Source organism: Canis lupus, chromosome 23 (genome assembly GCF_011100685.1).
Source record: "Canis lupus familiaris isolate Mischka breed German Shepherd chromosome 23, alternate assembly UU_Cfam_GSD_1.0, whole genome shotgun sequence".
In the NCBI taxonomy this organism is placed as follows: Eukaryota; Metazoa; Chordata; class Mammalia; order Carnivora; family Canidae; genus Canis; species Canis lupus.
This window is the reverse complement of record NC_049244.1, coordinates 46,930,528-46,945,230: the sequence shown is the minus strand read 5'-3', so window position 1 is coordinate 46,945,230 and position 14,703 is coordinate 46,930,528. Positions and strand designations below refer to the sequence as shown.

At 36.1% G+C, this 14,703-nt stretch overlaps 1 long non-coding RNA gene and 1 pseudogene across 1 annotated transcript in view; one reads left to right on the top strand and one right to left on the bottom strand.

Annotated features, from left to right (window-relative positions):
* The window catches only part of LOC119865429, a 31,042-nt gene that overhangs the window by 7,471 nt on the left and 8,868 nt on the right, over positions 1-14,703 (bottom strand). The window lies entirely within an intron of this gene.
* Positions 3,856-5,223, top strand: LOC106557612 (annotated as a pseudogene).

The following is a 14,703-nucleotide window of genomic DNA, read 5'->3' as shown; positions in this document are numbered from 1 at the left end:
TTATCTTGTGATATTTGATTGTCTGCTAGATATGTCAAATCTCCAATAGTACATATGTTTCTGGGGCTCAGGAGAGAGAAATAGATGGGAAATATAGAGATAAATGGGAGATACAAATCTGAAGCCCTCTTCGGTGGTAAGTAAAGCCATCTTAAAAGATCATCTAAGTGAACTACCATGTGATCCAGCAATTCCACTTCTGGATATATATCTAAAGCAAATGAAATGCCTATCTTGAAAGGATATCTACACTCCTATGTTTATTGCAGCATTATTTATAATAGCCAAGACATGGAAACAACCTAAGTGTCCAGTAAATAGATAAATAAAGAAAATGGGATATATGTAAACGTATACACACATAGGTAGATAATTCAGCCATAAAAAAAGAAGGAAATCCTACCATTAACAACAACATGGATAAACCTTGAGGGCATTAGGCTAAGTGAAATAAGTCAGGCAGAGAAAAACAAATACTGTATGGTATCACTTACATGTAGAATCTGAAAAAAACTGTACTCCTAGAAATAAAGAACAGATTGGTGGTTAGCAGGGGCAGGGAGCAAGGAATGGGGGAAATGAGTGAAAGTGGTCAAATATTCAAACTTTCAGTTATAAGATGAATCAATTCTGGGGATGTAATGTTGACTATAGTTAACAATATTGTATTGCATGTTTAAAGTTTCTGAGAGTAGATTTTAAAAGTCCTTATCACACACACACAAAATTGTTACTACGTGAGGTGATATAAATATGTCAATTAATAATACTGCATTTTGCAATATATACATATAGAAAATCATTATGTCATATACCTTAAACTTACACAATGTTGAATGTCAATCATGTCTCAATATAGCTAGGGGTAATAAAAGATCATCCAAAGAGAAAAAAAGAAAAACCACAGATCAAGGATTGAACGTTGAGGTATGCCAACACTCGAAAATTGAAGAATGGAGAAATGACTAACAAAGGAAACTGAGAAAGCCAAAACATCAAGACTGTTAAGTTCCACATTCCAAAATCAGATCATCAACTGGTAGGATTCCTAACCAATAAGACAAGTAAGACATAGTTGGCTGAATTCATGGCTACAGTTAGCAGTATGGAGCCATTGGTGACACATTCAAAACTATTTTGATGGATTTATGGAATAAAACAAATTGCAGTGGATATGAGAGGATAAATGGCGAGGAATTGGAGTCTAGTATTAACACTGTTTTGGAGCAATGGCTTTGTCAGGCAAGAGGGGATAGATTTACCCCAAAGATACAGATGCAGTGAAAAGCTGAGACACTTGCACCCCAATGTTTATAGCAGGAATGTCTACAGCAGCCAAACTGTGGAAGGAGCCAGCTGTGTCCATCAACAGATGAATGGGTAAAGAAGCTGTGGTCTATATATGGAATCAGAAAGGACAAACGCTCACCATTTGCTTCAATGTGGATGGAACTGGAGGGTATTATGCTGAGTGAAGTAAGTCAATTGGAGGAGGACAAACATTATATGGTTTCACTCATAAGGGGGATATAAAAAATAGTGAAAGGGATCATAGGGGAAAGAAGAGAAAATGAGTGGGAAAAATCAGAGAGGGTAACAAAACATAAGAGACTCCTAACTCTGAAAACTAACAAGGGGTAGTGGAAGGGGAGGTGGGCAGGGGGATGGGGTGACTGGGTGATGAGCACTGAGGGGGGCACTGGATAGGATGAGCACTGGGCATTATACTATATGTTGGCAAATTGAACTCCAAAAATATATATACCAAAAAAAAAAAAAAAGAATCTATAGATGGCTCAGTTTTATTTAAGAACACATAGTTACAAAGTGAAAGAGTGTTTGCAAATAATGTAGATATGCTGGTAGAAAAGGTAGTGGGGAATGTTGAGAAGTCCTCTTACATTTATTTGCTTCAGTTAAGTAGGTGGTCTACTATAGTAAAGAGAAGTATGTGTCAGAGGTCTGGGGAGAAAAGAAAAGGTGTGAAGTAGGTGTTTATGTATTAGACATTGCCAATGCAATAGGAAAAAGTGTGGGATTTCTGGGTAGTTTTAAGGGTCCACTTGGTTTTAGTTGCTATGAGTCTGCATAATTGTTTGTATTTCTCCAGGCTCATTTGGCTGTGAGTATGGAGGCAGAGTTGGATTTAACTACAATTAAGATTGTGCCAGATAAGTGTGGGAGTGACAGGGAGGGGCAGGCAATTTAGCGTTTGTAAAATGGTTGGATGGAAATGATAGACCATGGAATCTAAGCTGGGAAAGCAAAGATGTAAGAGCATTAATTTAGTGAGAGAGAAAAAATAAGCAATACTTGTAATAGATTCTCATGGCTTAATATCCTCGTAAGTTTGAAAAATTATTGAAGTTGGGATATCAACAGAAAATGATCTGAAAGATGGGAGAAAGCAGTCAGGGAGTGGAGTATCAGAAGTTGAGTTTATGAAGGAAAAGCAATTACTGGTAATGATAAAATCTAGGGAGCTATGAGTGGCTATGAGTGGCTGAGACCTGGACATCCCAAGTGAGGAGGACCAAAAGCCTGAGTTGAAAGGGTACTGGAATGATCATCTAGGTGAATATTGGAATCCCAATTCTGAATGAAGAGAGTGGATAGAATTATCAGTAATCCAGGAGCTGAAATCTGCAAGGTAAAATGGGAGTGGCTCAGAAGTCTATATATGACAGCAATAAGGAGGGCTAGAGGGTGGTTATAGTCTGGAAGCGGGGGCTTCAATTCTGGGGGTTTTAAAGAAGAGAGAGGAGAATGGGCTGGAAGAGGCAGTGAAGAATCACATCGGTGCATTAGTATAAGGGAGGCACTGACTTCAAGGGCTACAGGAGAATGAAAGATAGGTTTTAGTTAGAGTGAGAAGATAAAAAATTTTCAGAGCAGAGTTTGAGGTTTGAAGTAAAGGAAATCTTACTATTAACGGCTAATTAATAGCTGCATGACCACTGGAGGGAACAATAGAATGATTCAAGAAGGAGAAAGTGCAAGATGAGGTAAGTTAGGAAGATAATATTCAGAGCCCCGAGTAGCTGAAACCTGAATAGTACTGGGAGGCCCAGGTTTCTCATCGTGATGGGCATAAACAGGGTGAAGATTGCAATTTGTGTCAACCAGTAAAGTGTGGGTGAGGATTGCAAGGAACCTGGGCTTTGTGTCGAGGGGGAACATCATGGAAGTGAGAGGAGGCCAGTGAAACTGGAACAGAAAAAAAAACAAAATATGCAGGGCTACCTCGGGCAGCAAAACCACGTGGGCCAGCTTAAGGTTGGAGATAATATATATCATGAAGGCAGAGGGAACAATTGAAGTGTTAGAAATGACAGGATCATAATCACATTTGAATTTTGAAAGAATCTCTCTCTCACACATGTGCACATGTGTGCACATACACACACGCACGCTTTCTCTACTTTTCTAATTTTGACTTTTATTGTCTCATGGTTGAATCATTAGAATAATTTCACGAGATTCTTATTTCTAGCTCAATTATTCCTCAAAATATCTGAGTGGTAAGCAATTTTTTTAATCAAAATGTTCCTTCACTCAAAAACTTTCAGCAGCTCCCTACCCTATGGGTTCAACTTTAAACCCCCCAATTTCCAATGCAAGGAGCGTAGCCAATACATCCTACTCTATCCTTCTAGTCCACGGTGTTACTCTTTTGCATACTGCCTCTTACACACGTTGGATGACACACTCTTTTTTTCTTTAATTCATGATACTCCTCCTCTTGGAATGCTCCCTCCAATACCTCCTGTCAAACATTCTACCTATTGCTTTTTCGCAATGGGTTTGCCACTAGAACACAGGTGTCGTGAAAACCACCACTAAACCTAAACCAAAATGGGAAAGGAAAAGACTCACATCAACATCATCGTCATTGGACACGTAAATTCTGGCAAGTCTACCTCTACTGGTGATCTGATCTACAAATGTGGTGGGATCAACCAAAGAACTATCGAAATATTTGAGAAGGAGGCTGCTGAGATGAGAAAGGGCTCCTTCAAGTGTGCCTGGGTCTTGGATAAACTGACAGCTGAACATGAACGTGGTATCAACATTCACATCTCCCTGTGGAAATTTGAGACCAGCCAGTAATATGTGACCATCGCTGGTGCCCCAGGACAGAGAGCCTGTATTAAAAACAGGATTACAGGCACATCCCAGGCTGACTGCACTGTCCTGATTGTTGCTGCTGGCGTTGGTGAATTTGAAGCACATATCTCCAAGAATGAGCAGACCTGTGCACAGGCCCTCTGGCTTACACACTGGGTGTAAAACAACTGATTGTTGCTGTTAACAAGATGGATTAACAGCACTGAGCCACCCTACAGCCAGAAGAGATACAAAGAAATCATTAAGGAAATCAGCACCTACATTAAGGAAATTGGCTACAACCCTGACACAGTAGCATGTGTGCCAATGTTTGGTTGGAGTGGTGACAACATGCTGGAGCCAAGTGCTAACATGTCTTAGTTCAAGGGATGGAAAGTCACCCATAAAGATGGGAATACCCGTGGAACCACACTGCTTGAAGCTCTGGATTGCACTCTGCCACCAGCTCGTCCAACTGATAAACCCTCGTGTCTGTCTCTCCAGGATGTCTACAAAATTGGTGGTATTGGTACTGTCCCTGTGGGCTAGTGAAGACTGGTGTTCTTAAACCTGGCATGGTGGTCACCTTTGCTCCAGTCAATGTTACAACTGAAGTTGAAATGCGCCATGAAGCTTTGAGTGAAGCTCTTCCTGGGGACGATGTGGGCTTCAATGCCAAGGACATATCTGTCAATGATGTTCGCATGGCAATGGTGACAGCAAAAGTGACCCACCAATGGAAGCAACTGGCTTCATGGCTCTGGTGATTACCCTGAACCATCCAGGCCAAATCAATGCTGGATATGCACCTGTGCTGGATTGTCACATGACTCACATTGCTTGAAAGTTTGCTGAGCTCAAGGAGAAGATAGATTGTCGTTCTGGAAAAAAAGCTGGAAGAGGTCCCAAGGTCTTGAAATCTGATGCTGCTGCCATTGTTGATATGGTTTCTGGCAAACCTATGTGTGTTGAGAGCTTCTCTGACTATCCTCAGAGCTGTTTTGCTGTTCATGACATAAGACAGTTGCTGTGTGTGTCATCAAAACAGTGGACAAGATGGCAGCTGGAGCTGGCAAGGTCACCAAGTCTGCCCAGAAAGCTCAGAAGGCTAAATGAATATTCTCCCCAATATCTGCCAGTGTAATCAGTGTTGGAAGAAAAGTCTCACAACTGTTTCTGTCAACTGGCCTTTTAAGTTTAATAGTAAAAGACTGGTTAATGATAACAGTGAATCATAAAACCTTCAGAAGGAAAGAAGAATGTGTTGTGGACCATTTGGTTTTGGGGGAGGAGCAGTTTTAAGATATTAGTTTTTAAAATCAGTACTTTTTAATGGAAACAACTTGACCAAAAATCTGTAACAGAATTTTGAGACCCATTAAAACAAAAGTTTGATGGAAAAAAAAAATTCTATTGATATTTCAAGGTCCAAATCAAATCCTACTTATTTAAAACAAAAAGAATTTTTTATGTTAAGTGTTGGAAAAGAAAGGACAAAAAAATAAAAATAACAACATAATCTTTTACAAAAGGCATGTCACCAGATCTTCCTTAAGGGTAATGTATTGACCTGTCTATATTCATAAAACAACCAAAATGCAACTACTACCAGTAAGTCTCCACTTACAGAACCAAAACGGAACCCAGAAGGGGAAATTTTGAAAAGAGTGGAAGTAAATAAAATTGAAAGCTAAGTGATATCAATTATCTGGATTTCCAAATGGTCAAAGTATCAACTTAATTCATGAAAGACCGATATGATGTGCCATTAAATAAAATTAGAACTAGAGAAAGATTATCCATTAAAAAGTCTAAATACTATATTTAAATAATGTAAATTTTTATTCCCAACTGGAAATGGAAAACTTCTTAGAAACACAAAATAGCAAAAAATAAGAGTATCAAGTAGGGAACATAAAGGGAACAATAAAAGAGGAATTAATGGTAAAAAGGAAACAACCTCAAAAATAAATTGCACAGAATTTAAAAAAATTTTTAGTGTTGAATAATTTTTATGGTATCCGCTTTACAAACACTTCTCAAAGATATAAAAAGCATGATTTATTTCTGATTTCTCTTAGCAAGGATAAAAAATGTGACTTTTCCCCCAGTTTTGACCAGAGCAAAACCAAAAGGCAAATATTAATACCAGCATATTATGAAAATAGATACACGGAGCTGAAATAAAATCTTAGGAAATAGTTTTAAGGATTTTTAATTAGAGTGTTGAAAAATATCTCAGAAAGTAGAATTAAGTCTGTAACCTGCTAAGATTTTTACTTGGAAAGTGACATAGAAAAGTGCTATTATTACATCAACATATTATTTGAAAAATGAATGGGTGAAATTAGATTTTACCTCTGAATATGCAAAGAAGGCTTGGGATAATATGCTTGCCTACCTTAACAAAATCATAAGCTTTTGGAGGGAAATGGATGAGAAAGCCCACTCGCACTTAGAAGATCCTGCTCACCCCCAGGCCCTGCTGAACAAGTGAGTCCTTCTTCTGTGGGAAAAGGGGTAGCAGGTCTTGACCTGACTTATCACTCAAATGGCCTGGTTTGGGAAAGTATGCCTAACAATCAGATTTCTCTTTGAAAAGCTCAGGTCAGGGGTGCCCGGGTAGCTAAATCATTTAAGTATCTGCCTTTGACTCAGGTCATGATCCTGGGGTTCTGGGGCCATGAGCTCCAGGTTGGGCTCCCCGCTTAGCAGAGAGCCTCCTTCCTCTCCCTATGCCCCTCTCACCCGCTCATGCTCTCTCTTTCTCTCCATTTCTCAAATAAATAAAATCTTTAAAAAAATAAAAATGTATAAAAAGCTTGGGTCACTGACGAAATAAGGCAGCATCAAGAGCAGAAGTCACTATATATATATATATATATATATATATATATATATATATATATATATATCAAGGTTTCATATGAAGTGAAGAGTGTGGTTGTGTCATTTATTCCATTTTATATCAGAATTCTGAGGCAAGGAAGAGGAACCCCCATCCTGGGATTAAGAATCTGAGGTTCCCAGGGCTTGTTATCCTCTATTCCCTTGAACTTTTGCTCTATGTGGTCCTGCCCTTGGCTTTCTATGAGCCATTCTTCATAGCTTAATAATTTCACTCTCACATTCTTTCCCCACTAACTGCTCTATTCTGTAGCCAGCTGTAATGTGTTTCTTTAACTTGAACCCAAAGAGCCCCAAATAAACAGAATGGACAAAAACTGATTAATCATGATATACTTGAAGTGCCTAACACGTAAGAGCAGATTAATTATTAGCTAAATAATTTATAAAATATAACATGTGTAATTGATTAAAATTCCAATGAGAAAATAATTCACCATTTCAGACACATTCTTAAAACAATACAAATAGAGAGAATGCTTAACTTTGACTCATCTTATTCAGTAATAAATTATAGTTACGTAAAAAAAATAAACATTTTAAAAGAGTCTGCTGGTCCTGTTTTTGTGAAACAACTCTAAAAGCTTTAGCCTCTACATCTGAATATAAGTTGTTATTCTGTGTCATAGTTGTAGTAGTTTTGATTTATAAAAAATAAACCTTCGGTGAAATAAATTCTCTGAGGGCTGATATACATTTCTATTAAATGAAATAAGGGTAAAAGTATGACTTTATTCATTCTTGGGGAAGAAGAGAGTACCTTTGTATGCTGAACTTTGTCATGCATGGCAAAATTCTACATGTTGGATTTTAAAATACAAAGTTAACGTCCTAAATATTATATTTCAAAGCTCATTTTTATTAGAGATTCAATATATTGTTATGCAAGAAGTAACAGATATCTTCTTTACAAAATCAACATATTATTTGTGAAGACTGGAATAGGGATTACGTGAATATCATCACTTCCTAGTTATTCCTTCCCTAAACTGATTCAGGAAAGACTTATTTGGTTTTTAAATACAAACACTATGATAGGCACCAGAGGGGAACACAGAAATGAAAAACTAGTAACAAAAAAGAGGATGAAATTAATTAACACTAAAATTAAAGAAGTAAAGTTTTTATCAAGGAACTAAAGGAAGAGAGTATGCTTTTGATTTGAATCTCGGAGATTTAAGTGTTCACCTAAGTGGTGTTAATTGACCAAAGTCCTAATGTGATTTGGCATAATTTATTTTGTCAAGTTTTATCATTTGTTCCTAGAAATGGAATTATAGGTTGATCAGTGGCAGATTTTGGAGGCAAACAAAAAATGGATTTTAAACATTCAATGATTGATAAATGTGAGAAAACAAAAACATAACTCTGACCTCGACCTGGCACTTGGAGGGAAGTGAACTTGGAAACAACAACATACTCCAGACTTCACATTTCTGCCAAATCTTTTTAAACTGTGTTTAATTTACACCCCTTAGTTGCTCTGAGTCTCATACAATAGCTAGTGTATGTCAATGACCAATTGCTTTGGAGATAACATGGTGAAAGAACAGCCTATCAAGAGAGAGAAATGGCAAGGACAAATGCAAAGCAGAGTCTTTGGACGATAAAACCTGTTATGCCTCTTGCAGTAAGTTCTGAACAGACTCCACCTCTACTTGAGGAGACCTGATAGGCTAAGCCAAGTCATATAAGAACTTGATAAGAAATTCATATTTTTCTGTATAATGTGCCTAGAAAGTTAAGGATCTGGACTATCATCAATCTTGGACTTGCTATACCTGGATCCCACTTGTACTTTCAGAAAGTCATCCTCTTATTGATGGCAAGACATCAGATGACTCTAGGAGATACCATGACATTCATTCACATCATAAGAAAAATATTTACCTCCTTTTCAATTGCCTTTCAAGAAGAGAGTCTGATTTAGATTATCTCACGTTTTTAATATTCTTTAGCACTTGCTATTACTCTTTTTTAAAAGGGGGTATGCAATCTCCTCAGGCTCAGAGCATTGATAGGCAAAAAGACTCGGATAGTATGTATTTATTAGTATTCTAAATTCATTACATTCATGAGAGGTGACACTGATTTCCTGCTGATGATATAATATGAAGTTCGCTTTTTAAGAATAAATATGTTTAATTTACAATAGTTAATTACTCAAAAAAATAGAGAACTGATAGTCTAGGAGGCACATGGATATAGCAAAATCAGGAGGCTCTTACACAAATTAGTGAAGTGTTGAGACATTGTTCTGAGCTGAGGGAGAACATGAGAGGGTGTGCTGTAGATTTAACAGACTCAGTCATCTAGAAGTCCCAAGAGAGAAATGATAGGCTCCTTCTCTTCATATACCTTCAATTCATTTGAAACTGTGTTCTCTGTAAGTAAGTGTTAGGCAATTGCGTTCATGATAGATGGCTTTAGGAAGGCTAAGCCAGCTGTTGCTTTTAATCCTGTATTATGAAAGCAGGGAGAGATGTTTGCTCTCTCTTTTATTTGTGTTAACATCATAATAAAATATGGCCTGTTCTGCTGTTTGTCTTTGACCTCTAGGTCAGTTGCATCTCTCCTACAAAGTTGTTCAAGCTGGTTATTTTTTCTCTATTGGTACGAAAGGAAGGGGCAGAGCCAACATAGATGTCTAGTTTTGTTATTATCTGAGTTTGTGTATTTATTTTGGCTGTGTTTAATCAGGAATGACTATATGGGGCCATAAGGAGTCTTCTTTATGATAAAAAAAAATCCTCTTTATAAAAGAAGTAATCTTAGCTTTTAAAAAGTAGTCACAATACCATAATAAATTCTCCTATTCTATGTACCAAAATAAAACATATGTGTAAGTGAGAGATATGATATGTTGTATAAAAAATTTTTTATTTAGTGATGAATTTTTAGTTATAATGCTTTAATGAAAAATTTTAACCACTCAATATTTTAGTAACAGACTCATAATTGTGTTATAATCAAATTATCAGACTAAATCAAATAAAATTCAAATAATCAAATCAGGAAAGTATCATCAATATATTAACTAGTTAGCTAATTATATTGCCTCTTAAAAGCAAGAAATACTATATTTGACAATTTTTGAATATTGCCCTATTTATTGGTCCTAACAAATTTGTGGATCTTAAACTATTTGTTAATGGTAATGGAGTTTGACTCTATCATTTTTGTTGGTCCTATGATCTTAGTTATAAACAAACAAGTGTAAGAAGTCCAATAAATAAATATTAGTCTATATATCACCTATTTCCTTCTGTCTGGAGTTATTCCAGCTGCCTAGTATAAATATTCTGAACCATCTTCCCCTTTGGAGTATGCTTAGTCTGAACCTGATCAGCAACCAATCTGCCTTTTGATCGATTGCTCTTATTATTCTTCAATCCATTTGTTCATAACCTCACCTCTGTATAAGCTCAATTATTTTGAAGACTTACTGGACAGACTTGTGTGCTTGTGGATATATTTCCTTAAAACTCTTAACGTTCTTTGCTTCAGTATGATTGATTTTACAAATATGGGGTTTTTTTCCTTTCATTTTCCCTCAGATCCCATGATATCCCTTCTGCACACTCTGCCAAGAAGCACTCCAGATTACCATCATTATGCTAGATATTTCAGCAAACACTTCCAGGAGGTTGTCAGTTTTCTTTCACAACACTATTGCAGTTTTGCTTTAGCTATCACATGCCTAACAGTCTTCTAAATCAGTTTGCTTCTTTTGAAATGCTTGTAGAACCTGAACACTCAAAAATAACAGAGAAAAATCAATTTGTCTTTCTTCTGTGGTGTGCTGCCTTCTGCTGGTAGCTCACTTAAAGGAAGTGAGTATCATATTTTAAAATAAATATCAAATGCTGAAAAGAATTTAATAAATGCTTCTCATATTTAAGCACTTGCGGACTATCAAGAAATTCTTTGAAGATGACAAAGGTTGTTGGACTATGTATTGAAAAACTCTTACAAATTCAAAGGCTTTCCTTTAGGTTTTGGCTTCATGAACATGCCCAATTTTAAAGTGTTCATCTAAATGATATACAAGTTATATGTATAATTAGATGATCATAATCATGAAAACAAAATACTTGTAAATTTTTTCTGGAAGGCTGGTGGGCACTAAGATCTGTAGACCTCCATTTGAAAAATACTAACCACCTCCCACACTAGCATTTTGTATGTAATAAATGTAAATCCAAAGAGGTGAAAGTCTTGATGAGAAAATTTTGTGTGTGTCTGTGTGTACATGTGTACATATGTGAGTATATGTTTGTGCTCACCTGGCTTTCTTTCATTTCCAATCAGAAACAATATACTGCACTGTACTTAGAGATTATGGTCATATCAAAACACTACTCAGGAAAATGACATTGTGACTGATTATAATACTTATGTTTATTCTTTATACATTTCATTTGAGAATACTCTATATTTCAAATACGGATAACTAAAAACACAAATTACCCCACCAAAAAAATAAAAGAAAACAAAAACAAACCCTCTAATGCATGAAAAAACTGCAAGTAATATAAAACATAAAACAAAAGATATGGATTAAGTAATATAAAGCTAAGTAAAGTATAATATTGATTAATAATATTATAGTTTAGAAAATTCCTGTTTAAATGCTAAAAATTTAATGATTTATCATACAAAATCAATATTGACATTTTAGTTGTCAAAGTAAGCCACTGGAGAGTTATCACTGGACACATTTTACAACCTTCAAATGCTGGCATTTAAAGTCTAAGCAAATCAGGTGTGATCTATTCAAAGTGCTGAACGGTAAAAGTCTGTGATCAAGAATACTCTATCTCCCAAGGTTATCATTCAGAATAGAAGGAGAGATAAAGAATTTCCCAAACAAAAACTAATCGAGTTTGTGACTAAACCAGTTCTGAAAGAAATATTAAAGGGGATTCTTTGAGTGGAATGGAGAGACTAAAAGTGATAGTATTAAGGCAGGAAATACAAATGCAGTAAAAATGAATATTTCTGTAAAAATCAGTCAAGGAACTCACACACAAAACAAGGATATGAAATATAACATATACCTAAAACATGGGGAGGAGAGAAGAATGAGTTCAAATGTGAATGACCATCAACTTAACATAGGTTGCTATTTTCAGAAGAGGTTATATACAAACCTAGTGGTAACCACGTATCAAAAACCACTACCAAACAGGCAAAGAATAGAGAGAGAAATGTATGTATATATATATATATATCACTAAAGAAATCAGCAAGACATGAGGGAGAGAAAGAAAAGAAAGGATCAGAGAAAATCTCCAGAAATAACCACAAAACAAGTAATAAAATGGCAAAAAATACATATCTATAAGTAATTACTTTGAATATAAATGGACTTAATGCTTCATCAAAAGACATGTCAGAATGAATAAAAAAACAAGACACATTTATATGCCTCCCACAAGAGACTCATTTTAGATCTAAAGATACTTGCAGATTGAAAATGAGGGGATGAAGAAACATTTATCATGTAAATCCATGTCTAAAGAAAGCTAGAGTAGCAATATTTATGTCTGACAAACTAGACTTCAAAACAGATTGAAGTCATATCATGCATCTTTTCTGGCCGCAACACTATGAAACTGGGAGTCAACCACAAGACAAATTCTGAAAAGACCATAAATACATGGAGGTTAAACAGCATGTTAATAAACAATGAATGGGCCAACCAGGAAATCAAAGAAGAAGTTAAAAAAAAATACAGGGAGACAAATAAAAATGAAAACACAAAGTCTCAAAACCTTTGGAGTGCAGCAAAACCAGTCTGAAAGAAAGAAAAGAAAGAAAAGAAAGAGAAAGAAAGAAAGAAAGAAAGAAAGAAAGAAAGAAAGAAAGAAGAAAGAAGAAAGAAAGAAAAAGAAAGAGTAAAGAAGAAATAAGAAGAAGAAGAACAAAAAAGAGAAAGAAAGAAGAAAGAAAGAAGAAAAAAAGAATACATAAAGACAACTACATCCCATCCCTACCCACGCACCCCCTACCCGCCTCCCTCCACCCTCCTCCCTCCCTAAACTCCCTCATACCCCCAAACTACCTCCCCTCCAGAACTCCCTCCCTCCCTCCCTACATCCATAAAGAACGCAATTGAAAAGGAAGGAAGGAAGGAAGGAAGGAAGGAAGGAAGGAAAGAAGTCCTAAGAGGGAAGTATACAGCAATACAGGCCTACCTCAATAAGCAAGAGAAATCTCAAATAAACAATCTAACTTTACACCTAATGAAGCTAGACAAACAAAACCCAAAGCCAGTAGAAAGAAGGAAATAATAAGGCTTAGAGTAAGGGACACCCAGGTGGCTCAGCGGTTAAGCCCAGGGCATGATCCTGGAGTTCTGGAATCTAGTCTCACATTAGGCTCTCTGCATGGAGCCTGTTTCTCTCTCTGTCTGTGTCTCTGCCTCTCTGTGTGTCTCTCATGAATAAATAAATAAACTCTTAAAAAACAAACAAACAAACAGATAATCAGCAAAGAAATTGAATCAGTAATCCAAACACTCCCAACAAACAGAGAAGTCCAGGACCAGATGACTTTATAGGCAAATTCTACCAAACATTTAAAGAAGAGTTAACGCCTATTCTTCTCAAACTATTCCAAGAAACTTAAAAGAAAGTGAAACTTTCAAATTCATCCTATGAGGCCAGCATTACCCTGTTACTAAAAACACATAAAAATACCACTAAAAAAGAGAACTACAGGCCAATCTCTCTGATGAACATAGTTGCAAAAACTCTCAATAAAATATTAGCAAACTGAATGCAGTAATATATTAAAAAAATCATTCCCCATGATCAAGTGGGATTTATTCCTGGGTTATAAGAGAGATTCCGTATTCACAAATCAACGTGATACATCACATCAGTAAAAGAAAGAATAAGAACCGTATGATCATTTCACTAGACATAGAAAAAGCATTTGACAAAGTATAACATCCATTCATAATAAAATCCCTCAACAAAGTAGGTTTAGAGGGAATATACCTTAACATAATAAAAGCCATATATAGAAAACTCACATGTAATATCATTCTCAATAGGGAAAAACAGAGCTTTTCCTCTAAAGTCAGAATCTAGACAGGGATATCCACACTCACCACTTCCAATCATCATAGTACTGGAAGTCCTAGACTCAACCATCAGACAACATAAAGAAATAAAAGGCATCCAAATTGCTAAGGAGGAAGTAAAACTTATAGTATTTACCCCATGTCGAACCCCATGTTGGGCTTCCTGTTCAGTGGGGAGCCTGCTTCTCCCTCTCCCTCTGCCATGCCCCTGCTTGTGCTTTCTCTCTCTGTGTCAAATAAATAAAATATTTATAAATAAATAAACAACAAATAAATAAATAAATAACCAATAAAAGAAATGGAATATACACAAAGAAATGGAAAGACATTCTGTGCTTATGGATTGGAAGAACAAATATTGTTAAAATGTCTACACTACTCAAATCCATCTACACATTCATACAGCCCCTATCAAAATACCAACAGCATTTTTCACCGAGCTAGAAAAAAGAATCTTAAAATTTACATAGAACCGCAAAAGATCCCAAAGAGATAAAGCAACGTTGAAAGAGAAAGGCAAAGCTAGAGGCCTCACAATTCTGGACTTCAAGTTATATCACAAAACTAGAGTAAGTGAAATGGTTTGGTAAGTAAGT